Raw genomic sequence first — 12,905 nt, forward strand, 5'->3', positions numbered from 1 at the left:
GGTGGGGCGAGGTCCCGTTCGTGAGCGAGGTATGGGGGTGGGGTGAGGACCCGTCGTGGGCGAGCTGAGTGCGGGGTGAGTGTCGCAGGGAGGTAGAGTGGGGGGGATCCTCGCTGGGATCTTCGCAGGTTTTAACGTTTGCTGTCAGACACCTCTGTCTGCTGCACCACCTGGGCGCCAAACGAGGACATCAGCTGCCGAGGCCGGCCGAAAACTGCCCAATGCAGCACTGTAAAGGTGCGTATACACTGCCATTTGTATCGGCACATGTATGACATACATGTATATGCGACTTTGCGACATGTATCGTGAGTTGACAAGTATCAACCTCATATATGTATGAGCGTGCGTATACGCTGGTTGATATGTATCACTGTGCGACAGCTTTCGACGACGATTTGGAAGATTTCACATTTTTATGTGCTGGTACACTTGCTCTTTTGGAAGATGATAGGAAGAAAAGGCGGAGGAAGCGTAGATGGTGGCAGAGAGAGTTTCTCGCGAATTAACGCTAAAGGATGGCGCATATTTTAGAAATTATGTTAGGATGAGTATGGAGGATTTCCGCGGTTTGTTATCACTTGTGGCTCCTCTTGTGTCCAAAACCAACACAAACTTTCGGGAAGCGATTCCTCCAGAGGATCAGTTGGCAGTAACACTCCGTTTTTTGGCCACTGGGGATTCCTCTTGAAACGAAGATTTCATTACAAAACATTTGCATTGTCGCGCGGTTGCTAATGTCACCGTCTCACACACGATTGTCGGCATCCGTTGTCAACATTATCACGCGAGGCCGCCGGAATAATAGCAAAAAATTGATATACGTGCCAGATGCATGAAAAAATTATAGAATGTATTACATACTCTGATATATAGAAAACTTTTACCTTCACTTCTTGGAATAAAACTTGCACAATGGCCTCGCAAACACGAAGAATAATGTTGCATATGGCACTTTTTTATGTTCTATGCAGATACATTAACGTCGAAACGATAGTCGGCACCTCCAAAACTCAAACAAAGAGCCTGGTACTACGCATGCGCTAATCGTCAAAATAAGCTGCAGGCGACAAGACGACAGGAAATGATAGTACTACGCATGCGCGAGTTCAAATGTCGCTCATACATGTCGCGTATATGGCCAAAAAGCGATATACAAAATGTATACGCGACATGTATGAGCTCGATGGTCCGCATACAAGTTCCGTGAATTTTTGTATGAGGTGATGTATCGCGACGTGTCAAATTGACATGTCGCTCATACATGTCGCGATACATGTATCCCAGTGTAAACGTACCTTAACACTGTGATTTCTGTAGGAATGAAGCCCATTTTTCGACAGAGTCCCACAAGACGACTTACACAAAATTTCCAGTTGGTGTGATGAATGGCAGCTAGTCCTAAACGTGCAAGAATGTAAGGTAATGCGGATGAGTCGGAAGAACAAACCTGTCATGTTCGGATACAGTATTACCAGAGTCCTGCTTGACGCAGTCAAGTCGTTTAAGTATTTGGGCGTAACGTTGCAAAGCGATATGAGTTGGAACGAGCGTGTGAGAACTCTGGGTTGACTTGGATTTATTGGGAGAATTTCAGTGAAGTGTGTTTCACCTGTAAAGCTGAGTGGTCAGCGCGGCCGAATGCTGTCCAAAGTGGCCCGGGTTCGATTCCCGGCCGGGTCGGAGATTTTTTCCGCTCAGGGACTGGATGTTGTGTTGTCTTCATCATCATCATCGTGTCATCCCCATCGATGCGCAAGTCGCCGAAGTGGCGTCAACTCGAGAGACTTGCACCAGGCGACCGGTCTACCCGACGGGAAGTCCTAGCCGCACGACGTTTCATTTTCACCTGTAAAGGAGACCGCATACGGGACGCCGGTGCGACTTCTTCTTGAGTACTGATCGAGTGTCTGGGATCCGTACCAGGTCGGATTGAAGGAAGACATCGAAGCAATTCAGAGAAAATCTCTGCTAGATTTGTTACCGGCGGGTTCGAACAACTCGTCAGTGTTACGGAGGCGGTTTGGGAACTCAAGTGGGACTCCCTCGAGAGAAGGCGACGTTCTTTTCGAGAAACACTAGTGAAAAAATTGAGAGAATCGGCTTTTGAAACTAAATGCCGAACGATTCTACTGCCGCCAACATACATCGCTCGGAAGGTCCACGAAAATAAGATACGAGAAATTAGGGCTCATATGGAGACGTAAAGACTGTCGTTTTTCGCTCGCTCTATTTACGAGTGGAACAGAAAAGGTATCCTGGTACAGCATACCCACTGCCACGCACCGTACGGTGGCTTGCGGAGCAGCTACAGGGTGTTTCAAAAATGACCGGTATATTTGAAACGGCAATAAAAACTAAACGAGCAGCGATAGAAATACACCGTTTGTTGCAATATGCTTGGGACAACAGTACATTTTCAGGCAGACAAACTTTCGAAATTACAGTAGTTACAATTTTCAACGACAGATGGCGCTGCGGTCTGGGAAACTCTATAGTACGATATTTTCCACATATCCATCACGCGTAGCAATAATATGGCGTAGTCTCTGAATGAAATTACCCGAAACCTTTGACAACGTGTCTGGCGGAATGGCTTCACATGCAGATGAGATGTACTGCTTCAGCTGTTCAATTGTTTCTGGATTCTGGCGGTACACCTGGTCTTTCAAGTGTACCCACAGAAAGAAGTCACAGGGGTTCATGTCTGGCGAATAGGGAGGCCAATCCACGCCGCCTCCTGTATGTTTCGGATAGCCCAAAGCAATCACACGATCATCGAAATATTCATTCAGGAAATTAAAGACGTCGGCCGTGCGATGTGGCCGGGCACCATCTTGCATAAACCACGAGGTGTTCGCAGTGTCGTCTAAGGCAGTTTGTACCGCCACAAATTCACGAAGAATGTCCATATAGCGTGATGCAGTAATCGTTTCGGATCTGAAAAATGGGCCAATGATTCCTTTGGAAGAAATGGCGGCCCAGACCAGTACTTTTTGAGGATGCAGGGACGATGGGACTGCAACATGGGGCTTTTTGGTTCCCCATATGCGCCAGTTCTATTTATTGACGAAGCCGTCCAGGTAAAAATAAGCTTCGTCAGTAAACCAAATGCTGCCCACATGCATATCGCCGTGATCAATCCTGTGCACTATATCGTTAGTGAATATCTCTCGTGCAGCAACGGTAGCGGCGCTGAGGGGTTGCCGCGTTTGAATTTTGTATGGATAGAGGTGTAAACTCTGGCGCATGAGACGATACGTGGACGTTGGCGTCATTTGGACCGCAGCTGCAACACGGCGAACGGAAACCCGAGGCCGCTGTCGGATCACCTGCTGCACTAGCTGCGCGTTGCCCTCTGTGGTTGCCGTACGCGGTCGCCCTACCTTTCCAGCACGTTCATCCGTCACGTTCCCAGTCCGTTGAAATTTTTCAAACAGATCCTTTATTGTATCGCTTTTCGGTCCTTTGGTTAGATTAAACCTCCGTTGAAAACTTCGTCTTGTTGCAACAACACTGTGTTCTAGGCGGTGGAATTCCAACACCAGAAAAATCCTCTGTTCTAAGGAATAAACCATGTTGTCTACAGCATACTTGCACGTTGTGAACAGCACACGCTTACAGCAGAAAGACGACGTACAGAATGGCGCACCCACAGACTGCGTCATCTTCTATATCTTTCACATCACTTGCAGCGCCATCTGTTGTTGAAAATTGTAACTACTGTAATTTCGAAAGTTTGTCCGCCTGAAAATGTACTGTTGTCCCAAGCATATTGCAACAAACGGTGTATTTCTATCGCTGCTTGTTTAGTTTTTATTGCCGTTTCAAATATACCGGTCATTTTTGAAACACCCTGTACGTACGTGTATGAGCCAACGAACTTCGTCCAGCGTGTCTAATAAGGACGTATCAAGGGAAGGGAAGGGGAATGCAACTGCCCCTTGTCCTGTAACTAGAGTTGTGTTCTATCAACACTACGGAACTTTAGTTTTGGTTGGTTGGTTTGGGGTAGGGGACCAAACTTCGAGGTCATCCGTCCCGAAGGGAAGGATGGGGAAGGTAGTCGGCCGTGCCCTTTCAAAGGAATCATCCCGGCATTTGCCTGAAGCGATTTAGGGAAATCACAGAAAACCTAAATCGGGATGGCCGGACGCGGGTTTGAACCGTCGTCCTCCCGAATGCGAGTCCAGTGTGCTACCCGCTGCGCCACCTTGCTCGGTGGTAGTTTTGGTACACTACATAAATGTCTTAGTAAACGGTAGGATTGCTAGTACAATTGGTAGGGACAGAAACGTAAATGAATGTTTAAGAGACAAAATGAGTGTCGACGACTATCCTATTTTTCCGTTGTTTGTTTTGCACATAATTAGAACCGCACATCATTCAGTGTCAGTCCATCGTGTATTTTATATCCTTATACGATATAAGTGTTCAGTCTGCATATATACAATATAAATAACATTTTATAAGTAATAAAAATTAATTGATCGCGTATGTTCTGCATTTTTGTGTGACCAAAGCAATTACTTCAGATCCAAGTACAGTTTACATGCGCAAATATACAAAAATATAGTTGTTGCTGTTATTTTGTACTCAGTACAATTTTCTTCATCATGATGAAAGGCAAGAGTCTCCTTGTATTATTGATAAATGCGAAAGCTGTTTACGAATAATAGAAACATCTGTTATGTACGTTCGACGAAGTATTGTAACGATGTTTGATATTTTTTTGCTATCTTTTTGTTAAGGAAATTGCATTTTCCAGCGATATATAATAAATCCGTAGTGTTTTCTTTTCTTAGTACAGCATCCCTCTGTTTCATGTTACAAAACAACAATTTTCGAATAAAAATCTGAATGAAACATTGATAATTTCAATTTCGCTGACAATATCGTATATTCTTAAGTAACAGACAGGAGGATAACGATCTAGAAAAAAAAATAATTCTTAGGTTAGCCCCCTTTTTATATGTCCTCACTCAGTTTTTAGACTGTTCACCACGTCCGGTTTTTAGGGAATCTAATAACACACTGATCGCATACGTAAAAAAAAAAAAGCTTCCTTGTGGTAGTATAGGAAAGCCGCCGGTAGTTTCACATCTCAAGATGTAGCAGAATACTAGACGCTGTCACATCGATATTCTGAAGCCATAGGGAACACGAGTGATCAGATGAAGTAATTACAGTTAACCCATGTTACGTCGGTTGGTTTAAGATTTGATACCCTGTTTTTTCTCTTGGAATTTTTTTTCCAAGGAAGATCCTGTCGGCGGCTGTTGCTAACCTCTGAGTTTCGTTGAGCTCTAATTGCAATTACATGAAAAAATTAACAACTATATGTGTCTAATGAATATGTAATTATACAATGTCAACTCAGTAGTTCAACTTTCGGGTATCAGCCCTCATGACTGTAGGACACCCTATGGCACTGGACGTTCACTCGTCCAGGAACGATTCCTGCTTTCGCCTTGAGTGAAAAAAAAAAAGAACAGGAAACCTAAAGCTGTTTGATCGGCTGTTGAGTTTAACCTTGTCTTCCATAATATGGATTCACGCCTTCACCATTGCACCACTTCGCTCAACGATTCTGTACGCAGTACTGGAATCAGAAATTCTTGCGGTTCGCAAATAAATCCGTGGCTTGTAGACTCTGTAAGACGAGAGCGTCTGTATAAAGATCAAATTGTTTCTTTTTTTCTCATATCATCGTTAGCGTTTAGAAGCCCGTGAGGACATAAGCGTGAGACCGTACGGAAAATGCAAAGGAAACAGATTCAGCAGCAGTGCGGATACGCAAATAGTGGGCATCCTGTCCAAATGTGGGAGCCGCACTTTCACGTCCCCCCGTGTGTCCGGCCGCCTTTCACTCACCACACGTCTGCGTCAGTGAAGGGCGGAAACGGTAGCGGTTTCACAACTGTGTTATTGTCACCTTCGCTCGGCGCCACCTTAGGCTATCTTTTCTGACATCTCGTCTCTCGAGGTCCTTTGTCCTGCAAAGGAAAAGCAACTCATTCAGCTGCCACTGTTTACATTATCTCATCAATATTTTCCCAATCTATTCCAATTATTGTTTTCATTTCTGGTCTAAATAATCTGCAATATGAGGCCTACACGATCGGAAACACTATTCCTGGAAGCCTTTTTTTTTAAACTTATTTTCTTCTCACTTCCTTACCATAATTATCTACCAACGTCCGTCGAAGACGAAGTGAAATGTGACTGCTATGCCCGTTAGATGCTGTATTTGCAACAAATTATTTTGGGGAAAATGGGCTGGAAATGTGAACTGAAGTTTGTGTTAGGGAGGGCACTGAACTGGGGCAATCTGTGCAGCTGTGGTAGGTACAGTGCTACGGTGCTGTAGCGGTTACATCTGCCTAGAAGCAAGAGACCCAGATCCAAGTACCGTTCACAAATCTTAATTTGTTGCATCAGATTCTATCCCTATTATTAATAAATTAGTTGCCACGGCAACGACTGTCAATGCAGATATTCAAAAGTTATTCATTATTCTAGGCACTGTGTAAATATTGTCAAATTACCTAACGTCGCCTTGTTACTGCAGTTTTGAGGGCCCGCTAGTAACGTCACATAATGAGCATTTCCATGACTTTCAATCACTCATATACACGGCTCGACAATTGCTAAGGAACAGAGACAGGAACAATCACAGGCAATGGCTTTGATGGTTCAAATGGCTCTGAGGACTATGGGACTTAACATCTGAGGTTATCAGTTCCTAGAACTTAGAACTACTTAAGCCTAACTAACCTAAGGACATGACACACATCCATACCCGAGACAGGATTCGAACCTGCAACCGTAGTGGTCGCGCGGTTCCAGACTGAAGCGCCGGCAATCAAAGGCAATGATGGACGAGATGATACACAGCACATACGCAATGGAGGTGGAGTGATACGTTTGTAAATAAAAATGGTACAGATTTCACCACATAGGAAAGCACGTAACAGACATAGACAACGTTCATGTTTGACACAGGATGTAAGCGTATTGTCATATCGCTGGCTTAGTTGTGGAGTATCTTTGCGGGCAACCGCGTCTAGAGAGTCGAGCGCGGGACACGGTACTGTTATATTGTGTAGTGTGTAGCTCTGCATGTGAGAGGGTTTTTTAGCATTCAGGTTGAAGTGTTGCTACAAGTGCTACTAGAGGAAAGTGATTAAACATGGAAGTAATTCAGAGGAAAGTGCGTCAAGATGTAATTAAAAATGAGCAGTGCCGCCGATAACGTATTTGTGTATCCTCTCGTTGCGTGTCGCACAGTATCAATCATCTGCGCCGTGTTCGGTCTCCCAGAATGAACTGATGTGAATCACTAGAAAGTAGTTACCATAAAAGAGTGCAGTCAAGTGCCAGCGTCTTGTTGCGAGCGTGAGGACGTGCGTTCGATCATCGCGTTTCCGCATTATCAACAAACAGCCGCGCCGCGACGGTTACGCGCACGCTCGTACAAGTGAGAACTGAGAACTGAAAAATTAACTTTACGAACAGTATTACATCATTACTAGTGACAAGGAGGACTGTTACCAGATATCCGTATGTGTGACGAGCGTAAGAACTTTCGTTCGATCATTCAGCTTCCGCATCGTCAACAATCACCCGCGTCGTGTCGGTTACGCGTACGTTCGTCTGAATTATATTTTTGGACTGTTAATCATCAAGATTGTTGACTGGGATAAACATTTACGATTTGGAGTGTAAACAGTGCAACCTGTGGTTTCCATATCGTCTCAGAATATAGATGTTCGTACCAGACATAGGACAGTGTTGTGTTTAAACGTTGAGTGGCTCCCCTAAACCCGCTTGCATTTTTTCGATAGATAATTTCAGGCAAGCCAGCAGCAGTGTGGAGCAGAACAGTTCGACCGCCGCGGGATTACCAGCTACGTGGTGTGGACAGGGCGCACGGTCACGAAACAACAACCAGTTTAAAGTACCCCACCCCCATTTGTATCCCCGGGCGCGTTACAAGGACTTCCAACATAAAGGTCGATATCGGAGTAATATTAAGGAATATGCCCTCATCGAGCACTAATGCACATTTTGCAGCTGTTGTCCATGCTGGCTACCAATATCTTTGACGGGTATTGCCCTGTTTCTCTCTCAAGGCGGATTTTTACGTCTTGCACGTTTCGAGGAGAGGGTGTTCGTCGAGAGACATCTCTGCCAAGAGCATCCCAGACACGCTGTGAATGGTTTAGGTCCGCGGAGTGCGCAAGCCATTCCATACTTTCAATATCTGCACTTTCCAATAAGTCTGACACCTCAGCGGTCCTGTGTAAGGAGGGCACTGTCGTCAATACACAAAAAGTCGGGACCTACCGCACCCCTAAACAGACGTACACGATGGAGAACAATCTCCCTGCAATAACGCTGTGCTGTAACGGTAAATCACGCAAATATATGCAGCGCTGTTCGGCCATTGTGCATAATGCCTGCCCAGACCATAACGCCTAGGCCATACGGAAGACCTTCCTGAAAATTATGCGGTGTGTAATGTGTTCCCCTTTCTCTCTACACTAACTGGTGGCTAGAATCTGTTGCCACTGTGAAGCGGGATTCGTCGGAGAACGTCATGCTGGATCACTGTTGCTCAGCGCAACCAAACTGCTCCGAACTCCAATGAACACTTTCTCGACGATGGCGTAGTTGCATTTAAGAGGCTTCCGAGCACAGAAACAAGCCTCATTTAATCGCCACGAAATGGTTCTGGCAGAGAAACGTGTACCAGTAGCGGTTTCAAGGTCTGTTGCGATCTGCCTAGGAGTGAAATGTCTGTTCCTTTTCGCCACCACAGCTACATACCGATCCTCTTGCGGTATGGTGCTCCGCCTAGCATTCCACATGCAGCTGCCCTTTTTAAATCGCGAGATGACGCTTTTGGATACACCCATTACTGTGGCCTCAGTGGCGATACTTCGACTGGCTTTGAGCCGTCCACCTGCTCATCCACGATCGTAAGCACTCAAACACTGCCTTGCAGACATGTTGCCGTACCACACGGAATGTCGCACTAATCGGTTCCACAACCACCTTCGTCAAATACAGTACTGCATGAACTGTCGAATGCGTGCAGAACGTTCACGCACTCGCTTCGCTATAATTAACACGTCCCGCCCTCTCCATATCCTTAGACTATCATTTTTCGGGTGTTCCGACCAAGTGAGATGGCACAATGGTTAGCACACTCAACTCTCATTCGGGAGGACAACGGTTTGAACACGCGTCCGGCAATCCAGGTTTAGGTTTTCCTAAATCTCTCCAGGCAAATGCCAGGATGCTTCCTTTGAAAGGGCACAGCCGATTTTCTTCCTTCCCCATCCTTGACGCAATCCGAGCCTGTGCTACGTCTCTAATGATCACGATATCGACGGGTTGTTGGACCCGATCTTCCTTCTTTTCGGGTGTTCCGTAGCAATTGTCGGTTGCTCTATAGCTACGGTCGGTTGTTCAATAGCAATTGGCAGTCATTCCTTGGCAAGTGCCAGTTGTTCCTTACAAGGGAACCTCCCCATCGCACCCCCCTCACATTTAGTTATAAGTTGGCACAGTGGATAGGCCTTGAAAAACTGAACACAGATCAATCGAGAAAACAGGAAGAAGTTGTGTGGAACTATGAAAAAAAAAGCAAAATATACAAACTGAGTAGTCCATCTGCAAGATAAGCAACATCAAGGATATACGGGGCTCAGGAGCGCAGTGGTCCCGTGGGTAGCGACCGAGCGAGGTGGCGCAGTGGTTAGCACACTGGACTCGCATTCGGGAGGACGACGGTTCAATCCCGTCTCCGGCCATCCTGATTTAGGTTTTCCGTGATTTCCCTAAATCGTTTCAGGCAAATGCCGGGATGGTTCCTTTGAAAGGGCACGGCCGATTTCCTTCCCAATCGTTCCCTAACCCGAGCTTGCGCTCCGTCTCTAATGACCTCGTTGTCGACGGGACGTTAAACACTAACCACCACCACCACCACCCGTGGGTAGCGTGAGCAGCTGTGGAACGAGAGGTCCTTGATTCAAGTCTTCCCTCGATTGAAAATTTTATTTTCGCAAAGTTATGATCTGTCCGTTCGTTCATTGACGTTTCTGTTCACTGTAATAAGTTTAGTGTCTGCGTTTTGCGACCGCATCGCAAAACCCTGCGACTAGCAGACGAAAGGACGTGCCTCTCCAATGGTAATCGAAAACATTTGATCGCAAGGTCATAGGTCAACCGATTCCTCCACAGGAAAACACGTCTGATATATTCTATACGACACTGGTAACGGCATGTGCGTCACCTGACAGGAATTTGTTGTCGACCCACCTAACTTGTACACTTGGCGAATGGGATTTACCTTGCCCGATTTAGGTTTTCTTGTGGATGTGATAATCACTCCCAAAAAGGTGATGAAAACATAAGAGTGTGTCACATAAACTGCAACAAATGAATGCAACAGTTTCACAGTCGCACAGTTTTCCCTGTGTTGTGTCAAAATATAAGTTTTTAACGTTTTCAAATTTTTCCTTGTGTAGGCTGTCAAATCCTGCATATGTCCAAGCAAATCTGAACATGTTCCGGAATTTTGGAGAGCGAAGTTGATTACGTGTGAGTGCCTGAACTTTGATAATTGTCTGAAAATAAGAAATTAAACTTTTCACTCGAGGTAAGACTTGAACCAAGGACCTCTCACTCCGTAGCTGCTCACGCTAACCTCGGGACCACGGCGCTCCTGAGTTCATACTTGTCCTTGATGTTGCTTATGTTGCGCATGGACTACTCAGTTCGCATATTTTGCTTATTTTTTTCGTAGTTTCACACAACTTCTTCCTGTTTTCTCGATTGATCTGTGTTCAGTTTTTCAAGGCCTATCCAGTGCGCCAACTTATAACTACATCTGAGGGGGGTGCGATGGGGAGGTTCCCTTGCTAGCAACTGTCGAGCAATTTATTTACTCCACTGTGGTCTGATATTTCCAGGTTTCAATATTTTCGAAGACGACAAGATCGATCCCATTACCAACCTCCTAACCCTGTGAAAGTCCCGATAGACTGCAGGGTTTTGTTGTGGTAATGCCGTGTTTTTATTAGTGACGTCATCCACAGGTCGCTTGTCGACTGCCGAGGCTCGCATCGCCGCCACGCTGATGATGTCACCGGCCCAGTAATCCCGATGTGAAGCGGCTGTGTGGACGAGCACGAGTGGGAGGAATGCCTGAGGGGCGTGACGTGGCGCGGCGCAGGCGCAGTGGGGGCCGCTGCCGACCACTTTCCCTGCTGCGAGCCGGCGGCCGTCCACTTTCACTCGCCAGCGCCGCCGCGGCCCTGCCACAAGGCGCTCTGCTCGCAGTCTGCGCCCGCCTCACCAGGCCGCAGACGTTCTATACACAGCTTCTCTCGCTCTGTTACGCCGGGCAACAGAGAGATCCCGTAATTGTAAATAAGACTCCGCTAGCCGGCTTCCGGTGCAAAGCGGTAGTCGGTTCCTGTACCTGTGAAGAACCTGTACTTACCCCGTCTTCCCTATTCGCGGATGGTTCTCGAGAGGGGCAGTTGTCCATTTCATGAGATATGTTCGACGAATTATATTAACAAACGCACGATTATATTATGTTTAAAACAAAATTCGATCGGATGGAGGTTGTCTTGTTACAGAGATGTGCCATTTTATTTTTGATGGAGCGCCGCTGACGTCTGTAAAACTCAAGATAAGGCGTGCTCCGGGAAGTGTCATGCATGTCCAAAAGAACTTTGCATCGTAACCAGAATAACACAGGCATTGCAGTGTCGTATTCATCTGCCGATACCAGGCAAGCGACTTTCAGCTACAACGTCTGACCTGTACGGGAATACACACAGTGGATGTACGAGTGCACGTCGTAGACGCCTGGTTGGCGACATATGGAAGTTTGGATCTGGCCGTCAGTCGTGTACGGATAGCCAAATGAAAAGGCAACCCCTCGCAATATGCGGAGAATCCGGGTTCGAGTCCCGGTACAGCACAAATTTCCATTGTTATCATTCCATTCTACAGCTGATGATAGTCGTTATTCCCAATTGCGAATTCATTTGATGTGCATATTAATAGTAACATCAGCCTCTTTTGCAGGTGATGTGCGCATTTATAATGCAGCACTGTATGAAAAAAGCTGCACGAATATCCAATCGAACTTAAATTGGAAAGAACACATAGAAAATGTTGTGGGAAAGGCTAACCAAAGGCTGCGTTTTATTGGCAGGACACTTAGAAAATGTAGCAGACCTACTAAGGAGACTGCCTACACTACGCTTGTCCGTCCTCTTTTATAATACTGCTGCGCGGTGTGGGATCCTTACCAGATAGGACTGACGGAGTACATCGAAAAAGTTCAAAGACAGGCAGCACGTTTTGTATTATTGCGAAATGTGGGAGATAGTGTCACAGAAATGATACAGAATTTGGGCTGGAAATAATTAAAAGAAAGGCGTTTTTCGTTGCGACGGAATCTTGTCAGGAAATTCCAATCACCAACTTTCTCCTCCGAATGGGAAAATATTTTGTTGACACCGACCTACATAGGGAGAAACGACCACCACGATAAAACAAGAGAAATCAGAGCTCGTACGGAAATATATAGGTGTTCATTCTTTCCGCGTGCTGTACGAGATTGGAATAATAGAGAATTGTGAAGGTGGTTCGATGAACCCTCTGCCAGGCACTTGAATGTGATTTGCAGAGTATCCATGTAGATGTAGATGTAGATGTAGATCGTGATAATTTTTGAAAGAGGTGCAGAGATTCGCAGCTTGTCTTAAATGTTCGGAATTGTAAAATTGTGAACGTCACAAAGCGAGGAATCGTAGTATCCTATGACTACAATATTTGTGAGTCACAGTTCAAATTAGTCAAGTCTTATACATACC

The 12,905-nt window shown here is 45.8% G+C and overlaps 1 protein-coding gene across 1 annotated transcript in view; it reads right to left on the reverse strand.

Annotated features, from left to right (window-relative positions):
• LOC126091920 (serine/arginine repetitive matrix protein 1-like) overlaps positions 1-12,905 on the reverse strand; it is a 369,225-nt gene that overhangs the window by 24,661 nt on the left and 331,659 nt on the right. The window lies entirely within an intron of this gene.

This window comes from Schistocerca cancellata, chromosome 7 (genome assembly GCF_023864275.1).
Source record: "Schistocerca cancellata isolate TAMUIC-IGC-003103 chromosome 7, iqSchCanc2.1, whole genome shotgun sequence".
In the NCBI taxonomy this organism is placed as follows: Eukaryota; Metazoa; Arthropoda; class Insecta; order Orthoptera; family Acrididae; genus Schistocerca; species Schistocerca cancellata.